This window comes from Panthera onca, chromosome E1, assembly GCF_046562875.1.
Source record: "Panthera onca isolate mPanOnc1 chromosome E1, mPanOnc1 haplotype 2, whole genome shotgun sequence".
In the NCBI taxonomy this organism is placed as follows: Eukaryota; Metazoa; Chordata; class Mammalia; order Carnivora; family Felidae; genus Panthera; species Panthera onca.
In genome coordinates, this window is record NC_138352.1 from 653654 (window position 1) to 680253 (window position 26600).

At 39.3% G+C, this 26600-nt stretch overlaps 1 protein-coding gene and 1 long non-coding RNA gene across 2 annotated transcripts in view; one reads left to right on the forward strand and one right to left on the reverse strand.

Moving 5' to 3' along the window:
- LOC132687480 (uncharacterized) overlaps window positions 1-6825 on the reverse strand; it is a 28984-nt gene extending 22159 nt beyond the window's left edge. The window contains exon 1 of the long non-coding RNA XR_013552231.2: window positions 6703-6825. This is a non-coding gene — a long non-coding RNA (uncharacterized LOC132687480). The remainder of the gene's footprint in view (window positions 1-6702) is intronic.
- A 105-nt stretch (window positions 6826-6930) lies between these two features.
- Window positions 6931-26600, forward strand: part of TANC2 (tetratricopeptide repeat, ankyrin repeat and coiled-coil containing 2) — a 291625-nt gene continuing 271955 nt past the window's right edge. Inside the window, exon 1 of the mRNA XM_081791317.1 lies at window positions 6931-7043. The gene's annotated coding sequence lies outside the window, so the exon portion shown is untranslated. The remainder of the gene's footprint in view (window positions 7044-26600) is intronic.

Sequence of the window (26600 nt, forward strand, 5' to 3'; positions counted from 1 at the left end):
AGATGTGTGAGATGAGGTCCAATTGAATCAAAGCCTCTCTATATTTCACACCAACAAAACTACAATTCCCTTATATTAAAAAAAAATAATTTCTTATCTAAAGATTCTTTTGATTAAAAAGAAATAGAGTGTATTCCATTATATGAAAGAAAGACAAGTTACACAACTCTACCATATTCTTACCTTTACTTTTACTCATGGCTAATTGATAAGGGCTGTGGTACTAAACCAAGATTGTGTGGTCATTCTCTGTAAAGGCCAATCATTCTCCCTTTGCTTCTAATGGCCTCTCCTAATATTTATTAAAAACCTTGTAACTACTCAGGTGCTTTGAGTGAAGGTCTGGCAGGTTCAATAAAACCCATACAATATTGAAGAATCAACTCAAATGTCATGACTTATTAATGGTGGGTCAGTGGCATCATCTTTTGTGTTGGGTACAATAAATACCCTTGATGATGATAATAATATTTTTATGAGGATTAGATTAAATAATGTAGCATATACAAAAAGCCTAGGCATAGGCCTATTATACCGAATGATAATAGTCCATAGAGACTTGCTATTTATATGCCAGGTACTTCCACATGTAACAACTTAATCTTCACATCAACCCTATAAGATGGGTATAGTATTTAATCCCCAATTCACAAATAAGTAACCTGAGATCTAGAAATGTAGAATAACTTTTTTGAGGTCATACATTTAGTAAATAGTTAATTTAGGATTTGGGCGCAGTCTGGGTCTTAGGTCCTTGCTCTTAAATACCTGTGCTATCTATATTCCCTGTGCATGAATATTCATTTTCTACCCTTTCTCATCTAAATTCCACCAGTTTACTGGTCTATTTCCACTTGGGTGACTTTCCATTATCTTAAATCAAGAATTCTTACCTGGAGCCCATGGGTAGGTTTCAATTAATATCTTTGACTTCTGAATTAATCAGGACTCTCATATATAAATGGCAGAAATGCAGCTCAAAGAAGCTTAATCATGGTGGAATTTCAATAAGGGACTAGGGTATCTCCTGAAATCCAAGCATAGAAATGTGATGGATCCATGGCCTCAGATGCCATTAGGGTATGTTCTCTCTCTCACTTCTGACCTCTGTTTATCTCTATAAGACACTCTCTTCTCTCATTCTGCATTTAAGCATTTTCCCTTTCTCAGGCTCATGTGTTAGGAAACAGATCAGCCAACAGCTTCCATACCTTAAGCTACTAGGGAAAGATTGATTTGATCCTTTGAATATAAAGTACAAAAATTCCAGAAAGGGCTGTGATGGGCCAAGCTTGGGTCAAGAGTACTCTGGCTGTTAATTCCAAGGGTATTCATCACAAATACATAGCATGTATAGGTATGAATAATTTTTTTCCTAAAAGAGAGGATCCATTGATTCCATCAGATTCTTGAGTGATTTGTAATTCAGAAGCAATAAAGTACTACAAACACAAAATATGCCAACACCATCTTTCTGTCTTCATTTTCAAACCAGTCCTTCTGACTCCTCTGCTTTTGTCTTCTAGACAGTCTTGTCATCTTGCTGTATTTTGCTTTCTCAGTCTTCTTTACCCCCGCATCCAGTTATTCAGAAAGTTCTGTTAATTCTTCCCACACAATGGTTATTGGAACTATTCTTATTTCCACTGCCACAATTCTTGACTATCAACTGTCACCTTCTTTAGCTCATAAAATAGTAATATCTTCTTAACCATATCCTTATCACTTGTCCTTCCTTGCTGAAATTCACCCATTAGACAAAGCTTTGAACACTGTCTTCTTGTCATTGTTCTGCTCAAAGACTTCACGGTGCCTCCTTTTCTGGGCAATACTCTCTGCAGTTCAGTCCTGGTCCAGATGTTGGTAAGATGTTACCAGATGTTTTATCTCTTAATAAGTAAATACTATTCTATTCATCTACACTTGTTGCTTATTGGCTGTTTTTTTTTTTTTTTTTTTTTTTTTTTTTTAGGTTGCATCATGTTTATTTGTAGTTCACACCAATGCTTGTCTTTGTTAAGAAAGCAACTAACCTCCAAAAGGGGTTCATTCTTTGACCTAAGAGTTGTTATACTTATTACCTGTTTTAAACTTTTGTTGATTCTCTAGGGCTCTTCCTGGAATAGTCCTTCCTTCTTTCCATTTACATATTTTTCCCATTCTATTTTCCTCAAGTAGCAGTCCCATATCATTCCAGTCAAAGTTATCTCCCTCCCTTTTATGAATTGTTACAGAACTGTTTTACCCATGTTTTGACAATTTAATATTTAAATGTTTAAAGCATTTTGTTTTCTAAATAGATTAGGAGGTTCTAGTAGCCAAGACATCTCTCAAACTAGTTAAATATGCTCAGTGGCACTTAACCACAGTTATATGCATACAGCAGGCACAAATACTTGTCAAGTGTTTATAACTGTCAGTGTAAAAATATATGGAATTTTGTTTCTTAATATTGTACATGAATTTTTCACTTTCCAAAAAAGAGATTTACTAGAAACTTTTTTTAAGTAGTAGCTCCTCTGTGTGGAAATACTTTTAAGTGTTAGTCTTGAAATTATTAAATATTCATCAAAAGACCAAGATGGGAGTTGGTGAGGAAAATGTTGAAGCTATTGAATTAGAAGTTATCAACTACAGATAAAAAGAAATCAGATTATGAAAAACAATCAATGAGAAAAATCTCTTTTACATCAACTTTTCAGACATACCTTTAATTGTGTAATATTGTTCACATTTTTAAAATGATGTATTCTGTGTTCTCATTTATATTTTATATAGCATTATCCTGAGGGTAACTGACAGAGGACAAAGTTTGTTTGGGTTGATTGTGACTCTGTTCACCATTCAGTGTGATCTTGAACTGGTCATTTAACCTCTCACCACCTCCCCCGGCCCCGAGATAAAACTGAGATAATACTGATAGGATGTTGTGAGAATTAAATGGGGTAGTATATATAGGGCATTTAGTAAAGCATTTGCAGCCAGTAGGCAATCAATCAATGGTGGTCAATGGTTGATGTCACTATTCTTTATTCAACAGGGAGAGAAATGAGGGAAAAGGGTAGACAATGTGAGCCTGATGGTTTACTTAAGAGACTTAGAGGGGCGCCTGGGTGGCGCAGTCGGTTAAGCGTCCGACTTCAGCCAGGTCACGATCTCGCGGTCCGTGAGTTCGAGCCCCGCGTCAGGCTCTGGGCTGATGGCTCGGAGCCTGGAGCCTGTTTCCGATTCTGTGTCTCTCTCTCTCTCTGCCCCTCCCCCGTTCATGCTCTGTCTCTCTCTGTCCCAAAAATAAATAAAAAACGTTGAAAAAAAAATTAAAAAAAAAAAAAAAAAGAGACTTAGAGTTGCCATGGGAAGACATACGCAGAGGTGAGTGTGCAGAGTTGAGAGACCAAAAAAGGGCAATTTAACTGCTATAGATGGCACTGACAAGTTGAGCAGTATAGGGTAAGGGTGGGCTAATTCATGCACATTTGCATGTTCCTCTTACGTAGCACACGTTATGTTTCCAAATTTAAGTTATAGACAATATTATCATCTTGACTAGAATGGGTTTTTAGTAAGTTAAAAAACAGCATTCTCAGGATTTCAGGTATCACTGACAAAAAGCAAATCAGGAGAAGAGCTGAGAATAGGGGTGGCTTCTCTAAACAATGTTGCTCACCATCCCTACAGCACCCCACTACCCTTACCTCTGTCAGGGACAGAGCATTTCCTCCATGAAGTTAGAGCACGGCAGCAAATTGCAAGACTTAACAGCAGTACTATGTGGAAGAGAATGGGCTGAATAGAATCATGTTGGATGATCAAGACAGCAAGGCAGTGAGTTCATTCAGTGGGTACTCACACTGCTCAGTGTGAACATGGGATTTGGGAAAGGTCAGCCAAAGGAAATGGAGACTGATCTTTGGGACTATGATGAGGATAGTGAGTCAGAGTTACTCACTTCATCAGAGCAAGAGACCCTGTGGGTCACAGCTATGAGAGCTTACTGTGGGAAAATCCAATAAAGAGAGCTCTGCTGCTAAAACTGAACAATTACAGTGTTTTTCTAATTTCCAGGAAAAATTGACTTAAAGGTTTTCATTTTGTGAACTGTTATTAAACTTTTGGTACTTCCTACTTTGTGAAAAGTTGCAAACAAATTTTAAAGGAAAAACACAGACCTATTATTTCTTAAAAATGCACTTTAAAAAATTATGTGCGAGATCTGCATAAACATAATACAGCCAGATTCAATGCTAGTAAAATTGTGTCATGTCCATATGGCAGAATTAAATCTATCAATATTTCATGGGGTTCCACAATAAGCACAATAATTTCTAAGTCCTGCCACCTGAACTAGTTTGAAAACTAACACATTACACCCCTGACTGCCTTTTGTTATTTCTTGCAGGAAGGGAATGTTATTAGCTTCAGTGAAACTCACAGGCAAAGGATGACATACAAAGCAATCTTTAAAATAAAAAAAAAAAAACAACCAACAACAAAAACCAAAGGAAAATTGAATAGAGTAAATCTGAGTGTAAGAAGAATAACAATAGCTACTGCTCACCTAAACACTTACTACATACCAGGCTCTGTGCTTAGTATTTTTCAAAGATAATTTCATTTAATTTCTACAATCTTCCTGTGAGGTATCATCACCCACATTAAGTAGATGAAGAAAAAAAAAGCCTTGGAGACTTAAGGTCACACAGATGGTAAGAGATGGGTGACACTGAGATTTAAACCCAGGTTTCCAGACTCGAATCATGATGATGTTGTAGCACCTCTTTGTGTGTATGAATAAATCTTTTTGCATGTATATTAACCCTTGTAGTCATTAGCTAGATCAAGATATCAAACTTTTCTGCCAACAGAGAAGGCTCCCTCCTGCCCTCTGTCAATTCCCCCATTAGTAATCACTACTATGTGTTTACCGCCATAGATACATAGGTTATTGCTAGAGTAATCTAAGTTTTTGGCGTTATCACCAAAAGATTCCGTATACCGGGGTGCTTGGGTGGCTCAGTCGGTTAAGTGTCCTACCTTTGATTTTGGTTCAGGTCATGATCTCATGGTTCACAAGATGGAGCCATGCATTGGGCTCTGTGCTGACAGTGGCAGAGCCTGCTTGGGATTCTCTCTCTCCCACTTTCTCTCTCAAAATAAATAAACAAACATTAAAAAAAAAATCCATATATTAACCCTTCACGTTGCCATTTTAGCTGCAGTATTCAAAGCTGTTCTAGCTCTAACTTTTCAAACATTCACTGTAGAGGGTAGCTGTTGGGAATGGCCTCATATGCAATTTCTTGTATAGTTGAGATAATACTAACGAAAAAACCCACAAACTCCTGGATGAAGTAGATTCAAAGAACTGTTAGCAAACAGATAAAACTATCTTAGAGACACCACAGACATAGCTTCCTCTCCTCGACTGAGGTTAATTTGGGGTTTCTATTTCCAATCATGGCGTCTCATTAGGACAGAGATGACCACGAAAGGTCTTCTCAGTTTATGGAAGGGAAGATTAGCCAGGCAGACTACATAAGAGTGATTGCGTTGCATCATCTTACAGCACACGAAAAAATATCTTCCACCGTTGATGTGGTTTTATGATGCAAGGGAAAGGAAAAAAGGAAGAAGATCCAGGTGGAGGGTAATGGGAGTAAAACCTCCCGGGAAGCTTTAATGTGGTGGCTTTCAGGGCCTTGCGCACTAGCTCTTAAAACCACATCACTTCTTGTCCAGCCTGGCAGGGACAGAGGCAGCCTCACAACTTCACATCAGGCTCCCAAGCCATGGTTGGTGAAATTTCAGCAATTGTTCTAGATAACACAGTCTCCCTTCTCTCTCCTCCCTCCCCACCCACCTGCTCACCCATCGCTGGTTTTGCACCTCATTCTGATTGCCGCCACAGCCAACTGTGGCATTTGAAGCAATTTACAGATTACAATTGAGCATCAGGCAAAGAATGACCGACATATGTAGGATTTGAGGACTCCGGGAGTGAGGTGTACGTAAGGTGACTGAAGCGGGGGAAATCTAGAGGAACGTTCTGGCCATGAACGAGGGAGGACAGGCCCAGAAGTGGGCGCACGTGACAGCAGCAGCACCTCGAGAGTGACATCACCCCTTCGGGGGCGGAGCCGAACTATTTAGGGCCTTGTCTGCTATTGAGCTTCCATCCTTCTTCCCCACCAAATGCCCTCGACCCCACCGGTCAGAGCCCCCTGAGGAAACGAGAAATGCCCAAACCTCACAGAGCGGCAGAATCCGGGCCCAACCTCTCCGCGCAGGGAAGGGTTCGGTTTTCACTCTCGTTCCCAGCCGCTCCCCACCCCCAAACTGTGGAGGGGGCGGGGGCGCGCGCGCTCCACCACGCACGCGCCCCCACGCACGCGCTCTCCCTCCGCGCTCGCGCTCCTCCCCACCCGGGCCCGGAGGGGGCGGGGCTGCGGGCGGCCGGGGAGGGTGTGACGCCCCCGGCGCGGCGGCGGCGCTAGCGAGCGGCCGGCCGGGCGCGGGTTGCTGGGCGCGCTGCTCCGGCGGGGCCCGCTGGCACAGCCGCCTCGCGAGAGCCGCCCGCCCGGCTGGGGAAGCTACGAGCACTCCGAGCGCCGGGCTCGGGGCTGCCGGCGCTGCCCTCCCGCCGCCGCCCTCCGCGCCTCCTCCGGACGGCCCCGCCCCCGTTCCCATCCCCCTCGCGCTCACCTCCTGGCTGTGCCGCGCGCGAGGCGGAGCGAGGCGCCTGCCGCTGCCGCCGCCGCTGCCGCCGCCGCCACCGCCACCGCCACCACCGCCGCCGCCGCCGCCGCGCTTAGGGGCGAGAGCCTGCACCCGCGCCGCCGCTGACAGGACGACCGCCGCGGGCTGCGCTTGCCCGCCTCGAGGCCCCGCCGCGCCTTTCCGGGGCGCAGATCCACCGCGGGCGTCGGAGCGCAGCGAGGTGCTCTGGGAATCGCGGGCGGCGCCGGCGGGCGGCGCGGTCCTCACTGGAGATCCCGGGGACTGGGGCTTGACCCCGAGGTGCAGCGAGCCCCTCAAAGCGGCAGGTAAGACACCGGGGAGCCGCGGAAGGAGAGGTCGCCTCAGTGACAGGGGCGTTCGCCTTCAATGCCTCCGCTCCAGGGAGAGGGGCGGGGGCGAGCGGGGAGACAGCGAAACGGGCAGCGAAGTGCCTCCGGTGTCCAAGGCGTGGGGAAGGTTGGCTCCAAATGTGGCACCCAGGGTGACTTCAGATAGGACCGGGGTTGGTTACTTCAGTGTCACCGAAGGTGTCAAGGAATTTGGCACCGAGGAGAGTCTCTGGATGACGGGGACCCAGGATGAGATGCGAGGCAGATTGCTAAACGTGGCAGAGAATGTGGTGCAGAACGAGTTGCAAAATGTGCCCCCAGAATGCAGCATAAAAAGTAGTTGTGAAATGTGCCAGGTAAGGCGCAGGGTGGGTTGGCCTGTGTGGCATTGAAATTCATGGTAGAAGTGTTATTAGTGATATTAACAGTCTCTCTTGGGAAAGGGGATGTAGTGTAAGAAAAGATTAATAAGGCTCATTGCTAGATGTTTTATCACAGGAATTCGAGAGGAGCTGTGATATGCTATTTTTTTTTTTGAGATATAGTATGTACCCACGTGAAAGAAAAAAAAAAGCATACTGTATCTGGTTGTGAGATGGAAAAATAGGGCTAAAATAATTCCAGGTTTCGCCGTCAGCTTGTAGAGCTGTGATATAATTGTATCCTGTCCTTTATTTCAGTTGTGGAATGTTTAAAATGGGTTTCACAAAACATAAACAATGATAATTAACATTAGGAAGATTGGGTGTTTTGGGTGTCTTTCACTCTATTCTCTGCCCTCTCCAGGAAAAGAAAAACAATAAACAAACAAACAAACAAAAAAACACCCCACCACATCTTGACCATAATTCCGAGTTCAAGATCATTAGGCAAAGGGATTTTTTTTTTTTTTCCCCCTATGTGTCTCTGTCTTCCTTTTCACACAGGTGAAAATATCTGGAATGAGGAAAACAAAACAATATGGTGAACAAAAGGGATAAATTTTCAGGCATTTTGAGGGGTTGGAGCCAAAAGCTATTGCAGTGGTTAAGTACAGTGAATGACAGTAGTGATATATTCTTGCATGTTTTTGGTGTTGGGGTGGCAAGACAGGGGGAAAAAATACAGTAAATGTAGCCTAAAAAGCAGCAACATGGATACTGTCAGTGGAGCACTTCTTGCAGCGTTTCTCAGGTACATCATCTTAGGAATGAGAGCCCAAGAATAAAATATTAAATATTCTTTCTCTCTCTCTGTCTCTCTCTCTCCCTGTAAAATTACCCACATGCTGCGAAACATTGTGACTTCCATTTAAGAAGAACATCTGCGTTTTGAGAGGATTGTCAGAAAATAGCTGGAATTTCAGAAGTAACAAAAGATAGTTGAATGAGCTGTGTAATATAACTTACACATGTATGTCCAAGGAGTGTCTGTGTCCTGTGAAACCAGCAGAAATACCTGGATGTGTTCATTAGGATATAGTTAATGGTTGAGATTATAGTGTTTTATGTTGTGACTATTGTAGAGAAATTGAATTACTTGCCTGAATGTTGTTCTTATAATAACAGTAAGTAGTTTGCCAGATAATCTGAAAATCCATACTGATTGGCTTCCTCCTGGATGCACAATTCAGCCACTGAGGGATCATTTGCTTCAAAGACAAAACTGGATTTTCCTTGGTGATTAATATTTGGGTTTTAGTGTTTTCTGTAGATACGTTACTCACCTTGAGGCGATGTTGGGGCTAAAGCAGAGAGGAGAGGGCCAGAAGAGAATAAAGAGCAGTTCTGTTGGGTCTTCCTGTTTTGTTCTGACTGGAAGCCGTGTGTACTGCCACCCCCTACTGTCTGTAGGAAGAGGTGTTGCAGAGCCCCATTCTTTTCTTGTTATCACTGCCCCCTTGTGTAAGGGAAGAAATTGATAGTTGCACTTGGGAAAACTGCTCTCCTACTGTTCTTGACAGGGGTGTTACGTGGATCTCTTAGTGATCTTTTCAGAGTTGCAGGGCTTTAAACTTACTGTTAATTAGGCTCCGGATTTGATGTCTGTTTTTAATAGTATCTAGTTTTAGTCAGTAATTCAAATTTCTCAGAATGTTTTCAGTGTGTTTGGGAAGATGGTGGAGTATTATCACTAGTAGGAGAACTACTGGTGATGGCTCCCCCTTATGTAGCACCTACTCTGTGCCAGTCCTGTTATACGTGTTTTAACCAGTTTCAATGCCCTGTGAGGTGTGTATGGTTATTTCCATTTTCTGATGAGAAACTGAAACACAGAGATGTTCAGTAACTTGCATAGGACAGTCAAGAATCAGATTTAGCTAGCAAGCAGAAGAGTTGAATTTCAATTCAGTAAGTAGTAAGATGCATAAATATTAAGCCTACAAATATACCAAAATTACAGTTACTTGTAGTATGAACATTTCTCTTCTGGAATTTATTTTTGTCATTTATCTCTGGAATTATGAGTAGAGGAGTATCAGTGTTTTTTATGTGGTTAAGGAGATGTTTGTGATGGAGGTTGGTTTTGGGGGGAACTTTAGAGGTAGAAAGTTACTTTCAGGTAGGTTGGTTTGTGTGTGTGTGTGTGTGTGTGTGTGTGTGTGTGTGTGTGTATGTATACATAGTGTGCAATAAAGGTTTACTGGTGCTTTCAAAATTTTTTTTAATGTTTATTCATTTTTTTGAGTGTTTATTCATTTTTGAGAGACAGAGACAGAGCTTGAGCGGGGGATGGGCAGAGAGGGAGGGAGACTCAGAATCCGAAGCAGGCTCCAGGCTCCCAGCTGTCAGCACAGAGCCTGACGAGCTGGAACTCATGGACCTCGATATCATGACCTGAGCTGAAGTCAGACACTCAACCGCTCAACCAACTGAGCCACCCTACTGGTGCTTTTAAAGAGATAGTACTATACGCACGCACACGCACGCATGCACACACACGCACGCACACACAACTAACTACTGTCTCTTTAAGAGCACCAGTAAATTTACTGTAACTTTCTCAAGGAAAATTAAGAAGGAATTATCTATTTTTTCTATCTATTCACACTTTTATGATCTCTATTTTGTAATTAAAAAGTTTTTTTTTAATATTTATTTTTGAGAGAGAGAGAGAGAGAGAGAGAGACAGAGCATTAGCGGAAGAGGGGCAGAGAAAGAGTGAGACACAGATCCCAAACAGGCTCCAGGCTCTGAGCTGTTAGCACAGAGCCCAATGCGGGGCTTGAACTCATGAACTGTGAGATTATTACCTGAGCCAAAGTTGGATGTTTAACTGACTGAGCCACCCAGATGCCCCTGATCTCTTTTTTTTATTTTTATTTTATTTTAAGAAGTAACAAAAATGGATTGGACATATATGTATATTTTACTGTTTCCGTCAACAGTTGTTGGCTTAGATTTTTCTCACACTTAAACATTTTTTTATATATATTACATATGAACTAATATTTATAAAAACGTGTAAAGAATATCACCTCTTCTACTTGTAACAATTATTTTCTTTTTTAAGCCAAACTGCCATTCTGTGATTCACATGTCTCATATAATCAAACATTTCTGTATTTTTGTATACATGTGTTGTTAAGGGAATGCAAGGTAATCTACTGATTATGGCTAAGACTTATTCAGGATGTATATTTATGTATTTTAGTATATTTAATAAATTGTCATAGACTTGATCATGCTCTGTATTTTAGGTTGGTTGGTAGTTCCTTTTAGTGTACTTCACTTATAAAGCCTAATTTGATGTTTGCATCTTTATCATAAGGTTTTTTGTTTTTTGAGTTTATTTATTTTTGAGAGAGAGAGAGCACACGAGTGGGAGAGGGACAGAGAGAGGGAGTGAGAGAATCCTAAGCAGGCTCCATGGTCCATGCAGAGCCCAACATGGGGCTTGATCCCACCACTGTGAGATCACGACCTGAGCCAAAATTCAAGAGTCAGACGCTTAACCAACTGAGCCACCCAGGTGCCCCTGTTTTCGTATTTTCTGAATGACTCTCTGTGCATTATTTTGAATGGGGAAGAAAGTAAGCCTAGAAAGAAGTACAGTAATCCCCCCTTATCTTCAGGGGATACATTCCAAGACCCCAGGGGATGCCTGAAACTGTGCATAGTACTGAACCCTGTATATACGATGTTTTTTTCCCTATAAATACATACCTATGATAAAGTTTAATTTATAAATTAGGTATAGTAAGAGATTAACAATAATAAAATAGAACAGTTGAGCCTGGGTAGCTCAGTCGGCTAAATGCCTGACTTTGGCTCGGGTCAGGTCTCATAGCTTGTGAGTTCGAGCCCTGTGTCTGGCTCTGTGCTGACAGCTCAGAGCCTGGAGCCTGCTTCAGATTCTGTGTCCCTCTCTCGTTCTGCCCCCTCCCGCTCATGCTCTCTCTCTCTCTCTCTCTCTCTCTCTCAAGAATAAATAAACATTAAAAAAATTTTAAAAATACAATAAAATAGAACACTTGTAATAGTATGTTGTAATACAGTTGTGTGAATGTAGTCTCTCAAAATACCTTATTGATTGAATTCACTCTTCTTGTAATGACATGAGACGATAAAATGCCTGTGTAATGGGATGAAGTGATGTAGGCAGTGTGATGTGGCCTTAGGTTACTATTGACCTTCTGACTAAGTATCAGAAGGAGGAGCTTCTAGACTGTGGGTGGATTAGCAGGGACTACTGTACACTAAACCAATACTAGTTCTAAAAAGTGAATATCAGGGTAGTTGATACTGATTAGATGTAAGGTAGAACAAGTGTGCCTAAAAGAAATGCATCAAATTTCTTTCCTTGTCATATTTGTTTCCTTTACAATATAATTAAAATTGAATTTCTGAGACATACTGATTAGGCATAGTAGTTGAATGTACTTACACAGAATCACAGAATGTTAGCTGGAATATTTTTACTCAGGATTCCAAGATTTTATTTCAGGGAGCTAGAACAGACTGTTGCAGGTGGCTGTTTGCTTTTCCAGTACTAGTCTGACCAAAGTAACAAATATAAACTAGTTTGGAAACTAGTTTAATTATCTGGACTTTTTTTTCCCCTTTGTGAATGAATTGAAGCTCAGCGTTGTCATATCTGCTGAGTGCCTGTAGTTAACAAATACTATTATTATTTGGAGAGAAGGCACTATATAAATATACTGTATAAATAGATAGTCTTTGTTATAATACCATGAAAACTGTCACTTGGCTTGTTTGAGTAGCATCTTTTGTATTACATGAAAATTGTTTACAATAAAAAAATGAGGGGCTCCTGGGTGGCTCAGTCGGTTAAGCATCCGACTTTAGCTCAGGTCATGATCTCATGATTTGAGTCCAGCATTTGACTCTGCAGTGATAGTGCAGAGCCGGCTTGGGATTCTCTCTCTCTCCCCCTCCCCCGTGTGTGTGTGTGTGTGTGTGTGTGTGTGTGTGTGTGTTCACGTGTGCACTCTCTCTCAAAATAAACTTTAAAAAAATGAGTTGAGATGTTTATATGATGATGGAGGGTACCTATGCCTGGTGAGTCTCTTTAAAATTCTCTGGAGGGGTACCTGGGTGGCTCAGTCAGTTAAGCGTCCTGCTCCTCATTTCGGCTCATGTCATGATCTCATGGTCGTGGGTTCTAGCCCTGCATTGGGCTCTGCGCTGACAGCATGGAGCCTGCTTGGAATTCTCTCTCCCTCTCTCTATGCCCCTCGCCTGCTCTCTCTCTCTCTCTCTCTCTCTCTCTCTCAAAATAAATAAACTTAAAAAAAAGATTCTATGGAAAGAAATAGGTTAAAAGAAGAGCTTAAAGATTTATAGCTTTATTTTTCCAGCCAATGGCCCTTTTCCTTTCTTTTAGAGGTATTTTACCTCGAGTATTTAAGATTCCAGGTAATATTAGATGGAGAACAAAAAATTGGGGCCTAAATTTTAAAAGGTTAAACAGGGTAAGGATGCAATAAATTGAAAAAGTTTCTGATAGGGATTGTTCTTATTCCAGAAATCTCTAAGTAATTACAATACCACAATTATTTCTGGAAACAAATTATTAGGTCAGTTTATTTTATTTAACAAAAATATAAATCTTTAGAAAGTTGTGTTTGTGGATGTTTTTAGTGTGAGATAAGTTGCTTTTTTATGGGCCACACATTACAAAAATATCTTATTATGTTCAGCTTCTGTTTGTCCTTGAATAGTTGAAGGTAAACTTGACTGAGTTTAAGAGGCAAAAAAATTAAGTTGGTATTAGTTTTAATCATGCTTTTGCTTTACCCTTTTCTTCCCCATAATACTAACTTCTGCCTTTATCCAGTGCATAGTATATATATCCTATCTCTCAAACTTCTTCCTTTTTATCAGAACTTGAGATATTCTGATGTCATTTATTTTATTTTTTTAATTTTTTTAATGTTTATTTTTGAGAGAGCAAGCGCACGTGTGACCGAGAAGGCAGGGGAGGGGGAGAGAGAGAGGGAGAGACAGAATCCGAAGCAGACTCCAGGCTCTGAGCCATCAACACAGATCCTGATGCGGAGCTCAAACCCATGTGAGATCATGACCTGAGCTGAAGTTGGAATGCTTAACCGACTAAGGCACCACGTTGCCCCTATTCTGATGTCATTTAAACTGAGTAGTTGCATCATAGTGAATAATCTTGTTGGTATGTTTAAAAAAAATCCATTTGCCCTGTAGACATCTTTACTTTTTAATGTCAAATTTATGTACCTTTTTTCCATAGGTACTTTGCTGCCAGAGTGATCTTTCTAACATGGCCATCTGATCATGTCATTCTTTTCTTCAGAATCTTATTGTGGCGACTCATCACTTAATGGATAAAATGGAAACTCCTTAGCAAGCCATGTGAGGTCCTTCATGATGATCTGATCTTTGCCTCCTTTTTAGACTCATTGCCTGCCTCATTCTTCTTCAAGGTTCTATGCATCAGGAGATATGTGTGGAGAAATATACATACATATACACAACATCAAGAATATTATTCAGAGTAACTTCTGGACTGTCGTTGAAACAAACTCTAAAGATAAACCAAATTTTATTCCTTATTTATTTCCTGAGTTGGGGGAGGAAGATTAGAAGGTTCTCTGTGTGAACTGTAGCTGAATTATTTTCACTATATTATGGGGGTTGGCAAACTACAGTGCATGGGCCAAATGCAGCCCAATGTCTGTTTTTGTCTGACCTGCAAGCTAAGATTGGTTTTTTTATAGTTTTAAATAGTTGAAAAGATATCAAAAGAAGAATGCTTTGTGACATGTGAAAATTATAGGAAATTCAAATTCACGCCCTGAAGAAAGTTTATTGGCATATTGCCATACTCAATCATTTACATATTGGTTATAGCTGTTTTCTGAGTATAGCCACAGAGTTGGGTAGTTTCTAAAGAGACCGCATAGCCCACAAAACCTGAGTATTTACTATTTAGCCCAACTAACTGATACTAACTTTATTAACTGATAAAAGTTACCAGTCATTAGTTTATACTATAAATGGTCATTGACTATCATGAATTGGAGATAGACCAACTATGTCTGTTGAAGGCCTTTCAGGGCATAATTGCTTCTGTCTATCTACTGAGAAAAGATTGGCTACTTTGCCTTCATAGGGATTTATCTGACAGTCTCCTGTTGTGTCTCCATTTGACACCCATATTATGTCTAACTCTGAAGAAATTTCTTCCAGAGTATATTAATTGACTATTCCTTTCTCTCAAAAGAGGTATCCCAAGTGAAGAGTTTTAGAGCATGGCATATAAGAAGATTTTTCTTTTTCCAAGTCTCTCATATGCATATTTTGCATTAAAAAAGATCATTGTTATATGAAAAAAACCTTGATTTTTTAAATATTAGTTTGCTATATGGATACCTTGTGTTTAAGGTTTATGAGTTCAGTTAGATTACTTATATTGGAAAAATTGGGGGGGGGTTATGCAGTATATTAACTCATTAAATCATTTGCTTAAATATTTATTGACTACCTGCTATGTATAAGTAGTTACTTTTGCTATTGTAGTCTTTCAGTTGAAGGTGGACATTTCAAATTCTTACTTAATAAAAGCTAATAGTGTAATTCAGAATTCTGTGTCCTCATATCCATTCTGCCTCTGGGGAAAATATGGTTTAAGAAAATCCAGTGTATTACAGTTTGTCACTTCCCTAAAGTTTCATTAGCCAGTGTTGATAAGTTTTACTGTTTTCATTAGGTGGCAAGGTATTATGAAAAGGAAAACGGTGATTTGTACATTCCTTCTTATAAATACCAGCAAGTGTTGTAAACCTAAAATTCACAAAGAAAAGTATATAAACAATAGTAATGGACAGTTTATTCCAGATACCTTTGGACTAGGTATCCTTGTTTATTTCCTTCCTCTAATACTTGCATTATCTAATACTTGCATTAATACTTGCATTATCATATCTGATTATATCGGTTGACATCTCATTATAGAGATTGACAACTTGAAGAAATATGGCAACAGGTTTTTATTGCCATGGAAACCCCTCCTATGGATCCAGCCTTATGAGTGGATTAGTTAGTTATTAAACTTGGAAATGGGATGGGGTATCTAGATGTTGTGATTCAATCATCTTAGCCATAGAGAATCTGCCTCAGATCTTAGTCAATTCCTTCTGCCTAAATGAAGGAAGTCTCTTCTTAGCACTTTGCAATCTTGGGTTGTGGGGTCCCACAATGTCTGGCCCTAGCTGCTGAAATTTGGTAAGGCAAAAAGCTAGTCAGGCTATGGAAGCTTAATGTGTATTTGTTGTTACTCTAGAATTAGTTCTGTTCAGATCCCAAGGAATTCTGTAGGGCTCCCTCGGATTGGGAATTAGGGTGAATGAAGTAATTCGTTTTATTAGGATATGTGGGATGAAGATTTACTACATAATCAGAGAATACATACAGCATCAGAGAATCTTAACTCTTCCTTTTTAGGGTTTTGAAGAGGAAGAAAGACTTCCTTTGGAAGTTGTTACAAACATTCCTTTATGATAGGATGACAATACTATTTATGTAAGAAGCTTTTGAAATTCTACAATCATGAGACCCATTTTATAGTAGAACATGAATTTGAGAGTTTTTGAATCATGAAAACATTCAAATTATTGCTCTGTCACTCACTAGATGTATGAGGGGCTAAAATCTATCTTGTAGGGTTTTGATGATGACAATGAAATAATCACTGACAATCCTTAGGACCATGTCTAGTGCTTAAGGAATGGTAATTTTTATTAGACCTTGGAAGGCGTCCTGAATTTCTCTTTTTTGATGTGTGCTTGACCCAACTCCTTTCCAGAGTGTTATACTAGCATTGTCAGTACAGCTTTTCCTTGTCTTGTCTCGCTCTCCTTTTCAGCCTTGCAAGGCATTTAAAAGACCCATGGTTAATTCAGCTACTGATTTATTTTGTATCCTGAAATTTTCTTTTATGAAAGATTTGATGAGAGCTGAGAGAATTCTTAAATAACTGTAAACTTTAAAGATTCTTATAGAAGTGAGATGCTGTTGGGCAGACTCCTGGTGTGCATACCTTTTGGGCTGTTTCCCTTTAAGTACCACAGGCTTGACAAAAATTAGTTTTTAATCTCCTCCATAAAATAGCAAACAGTGGCATTTCTTTGAGACAGTGAGCCCAAGTTCTTTTTTTCAATTCGATCACGTAAATGTTTTCAATGTTTATAAACATTTCTCACATTTGTTAATAACTGGAATTTTCTATGATAACTTTATCCATCACCCATGTCACATGTTGGTAGCTTTTTGTAATTTTTCTTTTTTAAAAAGTTGTAGGTGGCAATCAGTTAAGTGGTTGCTATTTTTTTGTGTGATTTGCTTAATAAAAATGGCCTTGTTTATTTACAATGTAAAATAATACATTAGGAAAAGTTTGCCTCTCTTTAGTATAGCTATAACAAGTTAACTATTCAAAATCCCATTTTTTCCTGAGTTTTAATTACTTCTGTGACATTTTGCCCATTTATGCTAATCAGTGTATCATGCATATAATTATTCATTGAATATTTTTTTTACTCACTTTTTCTTAGTTTTATCCTTATTTGTCAAAATATCCATGAACTGATAAGTTTGTGCTAGTTATAAGTTTGTGCTGGTTATAAAATAAAAACTAGTTCATCCTGAAGTCATCTTGCTTAATGTACTTGAGAAAGACCATTCTTATGCAGCTTTGGTTCCAGATTGGATTATTTTGTATTTTTAAATAAATGAACTTCATAATGATTCCTCTCCTTGCTTACATAATTTAATTCTAATTTTGTCTTTGGATGTATTAAAGGTAGACATTTATTAGTTGTCAACAAATGTTAATTGTCATTACTTTTAATCTCCTCACCCTCCCAACCCATCTAGCTTTATAAAAAAATTATAAAGGTAATTCTCTGCTTGCAACCCTGAAAATAAACAAACCAGGGTGAATAAAGGAAAAGTTAGTATTTTCCCTTCCCCTCAGGTCTCTCCCTTCTCTAGTTTTCCTCCCTGGTGTAGCCAACATTAACGAACACTGAGTATTTTTCAGCATCTTTTTCTCACTCAAAAACACATAAGTATGTACACATACCTATACAGGCTTTTTGTAACTTGCTTTATTCATTTACAAACATATCATGGTATCTCTCCAGTGTAGTAAATGGAACTCTAATTGTAAAAAGCTCAATAACATTCTATAGGGTAGCACACCATAATTTATTCTGTTGTTACGTAACTAATGGATATTAAGATTCTTTCTTTCTTTCTTTCTTTCTTTCTTTCTTTCTTTCTCTCTCTCTCTTTCTCTCTCTCTCTCTCTCTCTCTCTCTCTCTTTCTCTCTCTCTTTCTCTCTCTTTCTCTCTCTCTTTCCTGTTACAAACATTAGTCCATTCTTACTCATGACCAGAGAAGCAAACATTCTATATAAAGTGTTGACAAGATAAAACTAGTAGTATATTTAAAAGATAATACATCAGGGGCACCTGGGTGGCTCAGTCAGTTAAGCGGTTAAGTGTCTGACTTTGGCTCAGGCCATGGTCTCCTGGTTTGTGAGTTTGAGCCCCACTTCGGAGCCTGGAGCCTGCTTTGCCTGTTTTGTATTCTTTGTCTCCTTCTCTCTCTGCCCCTCCCCCACTTGTGCTTTGTCTCTATCAAAAATAAATGTAAAAAAAAAATGTTTAAAAGATAATACATCAGTGTTTATTCCAAGAAGGCAGGGACAGTTAAATAGTAACATAATTTAACATATTAACAGATTACAAGATAAAAACTATATGAGTATCTCTCTCTTTTTGGATGAGTTGGAGGACTTTGTATTGTATTTAGACAAAATAGCATAGGGAAATGTCTGCCCATGCAGATAGTAGTCCAAGTTTTGTACAGTTCTTTGACCCTCAAGTGATAAGCAGAAGCCTTTTCTTCCAGAGTCTTTGTGGAGACTTTGTGGGGCCTTTCTGCTTTGACCTTGGCTTAACTACAGGACTTTGGTTGCTAAAGCCTGGTACCTTTGACATATGGAAATAAGTATACTTCCTGAGACTGGGATGGATGACAAGGGTGAGCCTATCCAACTTAGGGCTGGCACTTTTTGTGATCTTGTGTTTGATAACTTTGGGCTTAATGAGCACCTTGTTGGCCTCTGTACTGGTGCTCATTGTTTGGAAACATTGGTCTGAATCATTTTGAGGCCTTTCTCATGCTTGTTGGCAAAATATGCATTCCTTAGGATCTAAGTTTCTTGAAGCTTTCTAGGACTGGTTGGTTGTATATAATATTCTTGGATTTGGCCATTTCTATACTGCCAGCCACAACTCTGGGAGTGGTAGAGACTGGAAAAAAAGAGACCCATGACCGTCATAATAGATGCCAGAAAAGCATTTGGAGTAATTTCCTCAGTGGATGTGGCATAATTTCTGAGTTCTTGCTTGAGTGAAAATGCCCATCTTTTATCTTGATCAGTGAATGATATCTTGGCTAGATAGTGTTCTTGGATCATCATTCTGGTTTTTTTTTTCCTGCTTTATAACATGTATACCTTATACCACCATTTTCAAGCTTGTGCAACTGATAAGTTTGATGCCTTTCTCCTTTCTTTATAAGTAACTGGTTGTTTATCTCCCACACAGTCTTGCCACGCTTATGTGGTCTGAGATTATCAGATCTAATCTCATTATGCACTTGATCCCTTTTATATCATGGGAAAGCCAGTACTGCCCATTCATCTTGCATTTCCTGGACTCCTGCCTATATTACTGTATTTTCCCCTTTCTGGTCCCAGTTTTCTCCTTTTTTTTCCTTCTTATTCTTTAATGTTTAGTAGTAGTATAGTAAAATCATTTTAGTGATTCTGAGTTGTTATTCTCAGGTACAAATTGTTCTTTCAAAATGTAGTTTCAAATATTTATTTCAGGAAAGTTTTTTTTTTTTTTTTTTTAACGTTTATTTATTTTTGAGACAGAGAGAGACAGAGCATGAACGGGGGAGGGGCAGAGAGAGAGGGAGACACAGAACTGGAAGCAGGCTTCAGGAAAGTTTTTTGACATACTGTTTTTACTATTCTGTTTTTTGTGTTGATTTCCTTCTTCAGGTGTTCCTATCACTGTATGTTCCATCTTCTTTGCCTGTTTTCAGTATTTGCCAGTTTTTCTCAAATCTTTTTGATCTCTTTGAGTCTTAAATTTTTCTTTTTTTTAACCTATTTTTCTTAAGGGATTATCTGTTTTTATTCATTCTTGTCTTCTGGAATGATTCTTTCCTTTTGTTTTTAATTATTTTGTGTCATGTCATCTCATTTTGAGTTTTTATAATTCTTAGATCTATTCTTTCATGTCTTTTGTCATTTTCTTAAGGTCTTTTAGTTCATTTTGAAATGGCATGTTACAGAGTTGATCTTTTATGTGGGCACGTCTTTCTGGTATGCTTTTATTGTCTGTAGGGATGTTGTTATTATTTTAATGTTTATTTATTTATTTTAGAGAGGGAGAACAGGGAAGGGGCAGAGCGAGAGAGAGAGAGAGAGAGAGAGAAGAAAGAGAGAATCCCAAGCAGGCTCTGTGCTGTCAACACAGAGTGCGATGCTCGAACTCATGAACCATGAGGTCATGACCTGAGCTAAAATCAAGAGTCTGATCGACTGAGCCATCCAAGTGCCCCTGTAGGGATGTTATTCTGCTCCTTATTCTTTCTTCTTGTAACTTAGTATATGGAATTGACCTTGATACTTTCTGTGATTCATTTTTATTTGAAATTAATTTCAAAAAATCTTTTAGAAAATGTCTGGGTTCAGGAAATCTTCTAATTTCATAGAGCTTTTTCTGTGATTGTTTTTGTGTAGTGTTAAAAAATATGGTGGCTTGTATTCTGAGATTTCCTGGCCTTACTCTCCTCTAGTAGTTTTGTTTGGACCTTCTCTTTCCTTCATCTCTCTTGTTTGATCCCAATTTTCACCCTTTTGTGATCATTAAACCCTTTCTCTCTGCCTTCTGGAGTTCATCTGCAAAACTCCCTTTGTCTTTAACCTCTTCTCTAAACATGAATACCTTCTTGCTATAAGTAAAACTTCTCCCCTGAGGGCCATACTTCCCCATAGAGTTCTAAAGTGGTGGCTCCTCCTATTGATGTGGGTTAAGTGTTCTCTTTGCTTTCTCATAGTTGCTTCTAGACTTCTTTGGGGGCTCACTGGTACTCTTTACTACTCCAGTTATGATTATTGGTATCTTCAGTATCCATACAGATGACCCTTCTGGTATTCTGTCTTCTTCACTTCCTCTCCTCTGCTGATCTTGTCCTTTGCCTCAGCCGTTTACTTCTGTGGCATATTCTGTGCAGATGTTTTTATTTTTTTTTAATTTTTTTTTTCAACGTTTTTTATTTATTTTTGGGACAGAGAGAGACAGAGCATGAACGGGGGAGGGTCAGAGAGAGAGGGAGACACAGAATCAGAAACAGGCTCCAGGCTCTGAGCCATCAGCCCAGAGCCTGACGCGGGGCTCGAACTCACTGACCGCGAGATCGTGACCTGGCTGAAGTCGGACGCTTAACCGACTGCGCCACCCAGGCGCCCCTGTGCAGATGTTTTTAAAACCCTCAGTGCATCTGCATTAACTGGGAAGCTTTGAGAAACTACAGGTGCCTAGGACTCACTCCCAGAAATTCTGATTTGGTTAATCTGGGGTGTGGCTTCATATGTTATATTTAACAGTTTTTCAAGGTGACTTTAATGTGCAGCCAGGATTGAGAGTCACTGTTCTAGAACTCCTTATTACCAATAGCTACAATTTTCTATAATATAATTTCTGGCATTTTACTCTCCAACTATCACCTCCAGTGTTACTGGCTCACTTCTAAGTACCCAACAATCTTGATTCTTTGACCCCACTGGGACCTTTAATTTACCACCTTTTCACTGTTCCTCAGGGCATACATGTCCTCAGTTCCTTTTCTAACTTGCTGAATTCTGATTATAATTGCTCTTCTGCATCTATCCTCAACCCTCTTCATCTCTTTCCCTTGGTTGTTCTTGCCTGGTAAAACCCGATCCTGGTTAAAACCAACCCTCCTTTTTCACACCTGCACACTTGTAGCTGTATATGGCTCAGCAAAACAGTCATGTTGACTTTAAATTCTTAGTACCCAGTGACTTTAACTTCATTTTAGTGCTGCCAAGCTATCCTACTTTATCATTCTAGTTCTTCCACACTCCCATTTGCTTAGTTGATTATATCTGTTCCTTGCATGCAAATCTTCAACATTTCCCTTTACGTCCTTTCATTCAGCTGGTGACCTTCCTATTTTATTAAGAAAATAGAAACGTTCTTCCCACCATCTGCATCTTTACCAGTTATTGTGAATTAACTGTCTTTTCTTCTATCGAAGGTCATTCCCACCAATTGTTCCTTTGAGCCCATCCCTTCTTGCCTTCTCAAGGACATTCTTCCTGCAATTCTTCCCTGTTTTTCCTTTTCTGGATCACTGTCAACAGATTAAGAGCATATTGTAATTTCTTTCATTTGAAAGAAATGCTCTCTTGACCTTACTAACCCTTCCGGCTGCTATCCCATTTCTTTTCTCATTTATACCAGACTCCGGAAAACAGTTTTGTTTACTTTATCCATCTCTCTTTTTTAAATAGTTTAATTAATAGTGTAGAGGTGTAATGTACATATTACAGAATTTACTCATTGTAACAGTATGATTTACTGATTATAGGTAAATCTATAGAATCGTGCAGTTGTCACCACAATCCAGTTTTACAGTATTGTGATCACTCCCCAAAATTCCTCTGAGCTTATTTGCGTTCCATCTCCATTCCTAACGCTAGCCTTAGGCAACCACTCATCTTTCTGTTTCAATAAGTTGGCCCTTGGACATTCATATAAATGGAATCATAAGTGGGTAGTTTTGTTTTATAATATGCAGTCTTTTGCTTCTGTCTCCTTACACTTAGCATGATGTTTTTGAGGTTAATCCATGTTGAACATGTGTCAGTATGTCATTCCTTTTTATTGCTGAGTATTTTTGCATTGTATGGATGCAAAATGCCATCATCAAATGATGGGCATTTGGATTGTTTCCAGTTTTTGGCTCTTATGAGTAATGCTGCTATAGTCATTCATGTACAAGGCTTGGTGTGGATATATGTTTTAATGTCTTCTGGATAGATTCCTAGGAGTGGCGTTGCTGGGTTTGTGATCCATTTTGAGTTAATTTTTGGAGGTGGTGTGAGGTAAGGATGTGAGGTTTTTTGGGTTTTTTTGTTTTTGTTTTTTTTAATGAATATCCAGTTGCCCCAACACCATTTATTGAAAAGATTATCCTTTCTTCCTATGAATTGTCTTGACACAATAAAAAAATGTACATATTACAAAATTTACCCTTTGTATTTGGGGTATGAGAAGGGATTATACTCCTGTGGTTGTCTCACTACTTCGAACTTCCTGTTAAATCCCCAGATAGGCCATTGGGTTATTGCTTGCTCTGAACAGGATGACAGCCTCAGGCTAGGAAATCTGACTGTTCACTTGCCACTAAGATGGCTACTTTAATTGGTAGTTCTATTAAATTGAGTCCTTTGCTGCAGTAGCAGCAAAGCTCCAGGTTTTCTTTGGCCCACCCTGCTTGAGCTACTACTTGTAGGGGGCAAGATTAAGGAGAATGAGAGTAGTCCCAGGCAAAATTGCCACAAGCTTCCATTGTTCTTACCCAATTTTGCCTAGTTTGCTTGAATAAACATTTCTTTGTTGTATGCCTTTGGTTGATTTCCAGAGTGCTATAAAGTCAGATCTCCATTCTCTTTGAACCCATCCCAACCAGGCTTCCTCTCCCACCGTTTCACTGAAACTGCTTGTTATGGTCATCAGTGGCTTTCATTTTGCTCAATCCAGTGATCCTTTTTTAGTCTCTGTCTTGCTTGATCTGTCAGCACCGTTTGATAGAATTGATTACACTCTCTCCTCCTTGAAGTCTTCGACTTCCAAAATACTTGGTGGTTCTGTGTCACGGGATACTTTATTTTTGTGGATTTCTTTCACTTAGTCCTCCTCATCTCATAGCCTATAAAACTTGTAGTGCGTTAGGAATTTTATCTTTCCTGAGGACATTATTTCTCTTTCTGCCCTCTCAAGTGATGCCTTTCCCTTTTTTTGTTCTCATAACCCTCATGCCACTGGATATGGAGATAGATACTCTCTTTATTCCCCTTTTCAGCATTGAAATCATTCTCTTCCCTAAAGTTCTTTAGCTTTGAAATTCACATCATCACATTTTATTTGCTACAAACCCTGTTGGTGTTGACTGGATTTTCTGGTTCACCCCCATACAGTGACTTCTGATGGTTACCACCTGGAGTTAGGTCACACTTCACAAGTTAAGGGCATAGTCCTCCACTAGACAGCTCTCACTTCAAATACCAGCTTCAGGCTTGGGGGTTCCCAGAATCATCCTCATTTCTAACCAACTGGCTGTAAAGTAAATGTGGGGATTCCTGCTACTCCCTCACAGTTTTACTGTGGCAAAAAGGATACAAAACAGAACCAGCCAAAAGAAGGGACACAGAGGGTAAGGTCTAGGAAGCTCTCAAATGTGCAGCTTCTGGTGTCCTCCCCCTTTGGAATCAGGACACATCCTCCTCCTGGCACATCTTTCTTCTGGCACATCAGTGTGTTACAGTACATAGACTATTGTTAACCCTAAGGCTCACCCAAACTTTGGTGTCCTGGGTTTTTATTGAGGCTTTGGTATGTAGGCATGATTGATTAAATCATTGGCCACTGATTAAACTCAGTCTCCAGCCACCTCCACTCACTGGACGGCAGGCCTCTAATTATATAGTTGGTCTTTTTGGTATAGCCAGCCCCCATCCTGAGTCATTTTGTTAGCACAAACTATTTAGGGGCCCGCTATGACTCATCTCATTAACAAAAGCTATCAGGTTCCACCATGAATAACAAAGACACTCCTATCACTCAGAAAAAATTCCTAGGATTTAAAGACTACCCCCCAGTAACTGGGAACAAAAGCTAGCCAAATTTCTTTATTACATAGGATTCCTTCCCTCTTCTTACTTTTTGGTTTTATTTTGTTTATACTCCCCTTCTCTCTCACAGTACTATTTCTGATCTCAATTCTTGGTCATTTCAACCATGTAGATAGTTTTTCAACATTCAGATCTTTCAGTTCTTTGGATTTCAGTTTTTGAATCTCTTTCTGTGATCTTGTCTTCCACCTCCCCTAAATCATTATGACTACCAAAGTTATTCCCTAGCAATAATAATTGCAACCTCCCCATAATTTCAGTTGTATGTGTCCCACTCTCTGGCCACTACTTGCTGTCTTTCTAATCTTTTCCCCTTTAGTACCCTGACTCCCATAATTCTTTAACCCCACTAGGACCTCTTATCCAGTGATTCAGCCACCATTTCATTGACTCTTTCTCTTGATAACTTCTTTCCCTTCCTTACTGAAGTCACTTTATAATCATAGTTCTCCCTTGCACATACCTTTGACATTGTTTCTTCTCTCTTGATTCATTGTTCTTGCTGTGCCAAAACCACATTCCTAGTTAAATCCACTTACGACCTCTTCCATGCCTGCACCCATGAAGCTGAAATGTGGTTGGTGTAAAACATACAACCTTGCTCATTGGTTTTGTTTTAAATTCATGGCCATAAACCTCAAGTGGAACCATAATGCTTCCAGATAATCATGCTGTATATCCTTAGTCTAGTAGGTGGGAGAATGAATGGATGATGAATTTATACATTTTCCCTCTTTTTTCCCCTCTCATCTCACTTGTAATACTTTCATTCTTTTTCTCAGCTAATGACTTTTCTTCCTACTTGATTGAAAAAGTTGAGGAGAACTTCTGTAGAATTCCACAGTCATATGTCTACTTCTGTCTGAAGGCAGTTCCTTCATTCGTCCACTAGATCATATCCACTCTTGCCTACTCAAGAACATTCCTTCAGTTATTTTCTCCTCTTTTAATTTTTTTTCTCTGATTCATTCCCGTCAGCATTCAAACATGTTACTTCTCTCATGTTAAAAAAAAAAAAAGTTTTCTTGATCTTACTTTCCCCTCCAACTACCACCTAATTTCGCTGTTCTGTCTTGTAGCAAACCCTTAAAAGAGTTGCATATAATGCTGTTTCATTTTTCTCCTCCCATTGTACTATATGCTGACTAACTTGGATGTAAATTTAAAATACACACATACATACATACATACACACAACATACTTTGGTGTTTTTTTCTCTAAGAACAGGGATATTCTCATACACCTCATATAATTATCAGAATCAGAAAATATTTAATATATATGTATATAAATATTCAATATTTATTGTTGGTATAATATATTATCCACAGTCTGTGTTTAGATTTTATTTTTTTCCCTAATAAGTCCTTATAGCGTTTTGCACACTGCCCCCCGCCAAGTCTGGGATTCATTGTAGTATTCCTTCCAGCATTGCATTATTGGATTTATTATTTAATCTGGAGCAATTCTTTAGCCTCTCTTGTTTCTTGTCATTGACACTTTGGAATATTACAGCCAGTTATTTTGCAGACTATACCTTGACTTGGTTTGTCTGTTTCCTTAGGTTTTATATTTTGGGGGCAGGATACTATATAAATGATGTGTGTTATTGGTGCATCCTATCAGGAGGCATATAATTCTGGTTGGATCTGTTATTGATCATGTTAACTTTGATCATTTGGTTCAAGTGTTGTCCACCAGTTTTTTCTACTATACAGTCATTATTTTATTTTTGTAGTATATGAATAATTCATGGGAAGATATTTTGAAATTGCGGTTGATCCTTAAATGATGCAGGAGTTGGGGACGCTGACCCCTTCATGCAGTAGAAAATCTGGGTATAACTTGGCTCCCCAAAAACTTAACTAATAGCCTGTGTGACCAGAAGCCTTACTAATAACATGAACAGTCAGTTGACTCATATTTTGTATATTGTATTATTATATACTGTATTCTTATAATAAAGTTAGCTACAGAAAAGACTATGTCATTAAGAAAATCATAGGGAAATGAACATGTCATGGGAATAACA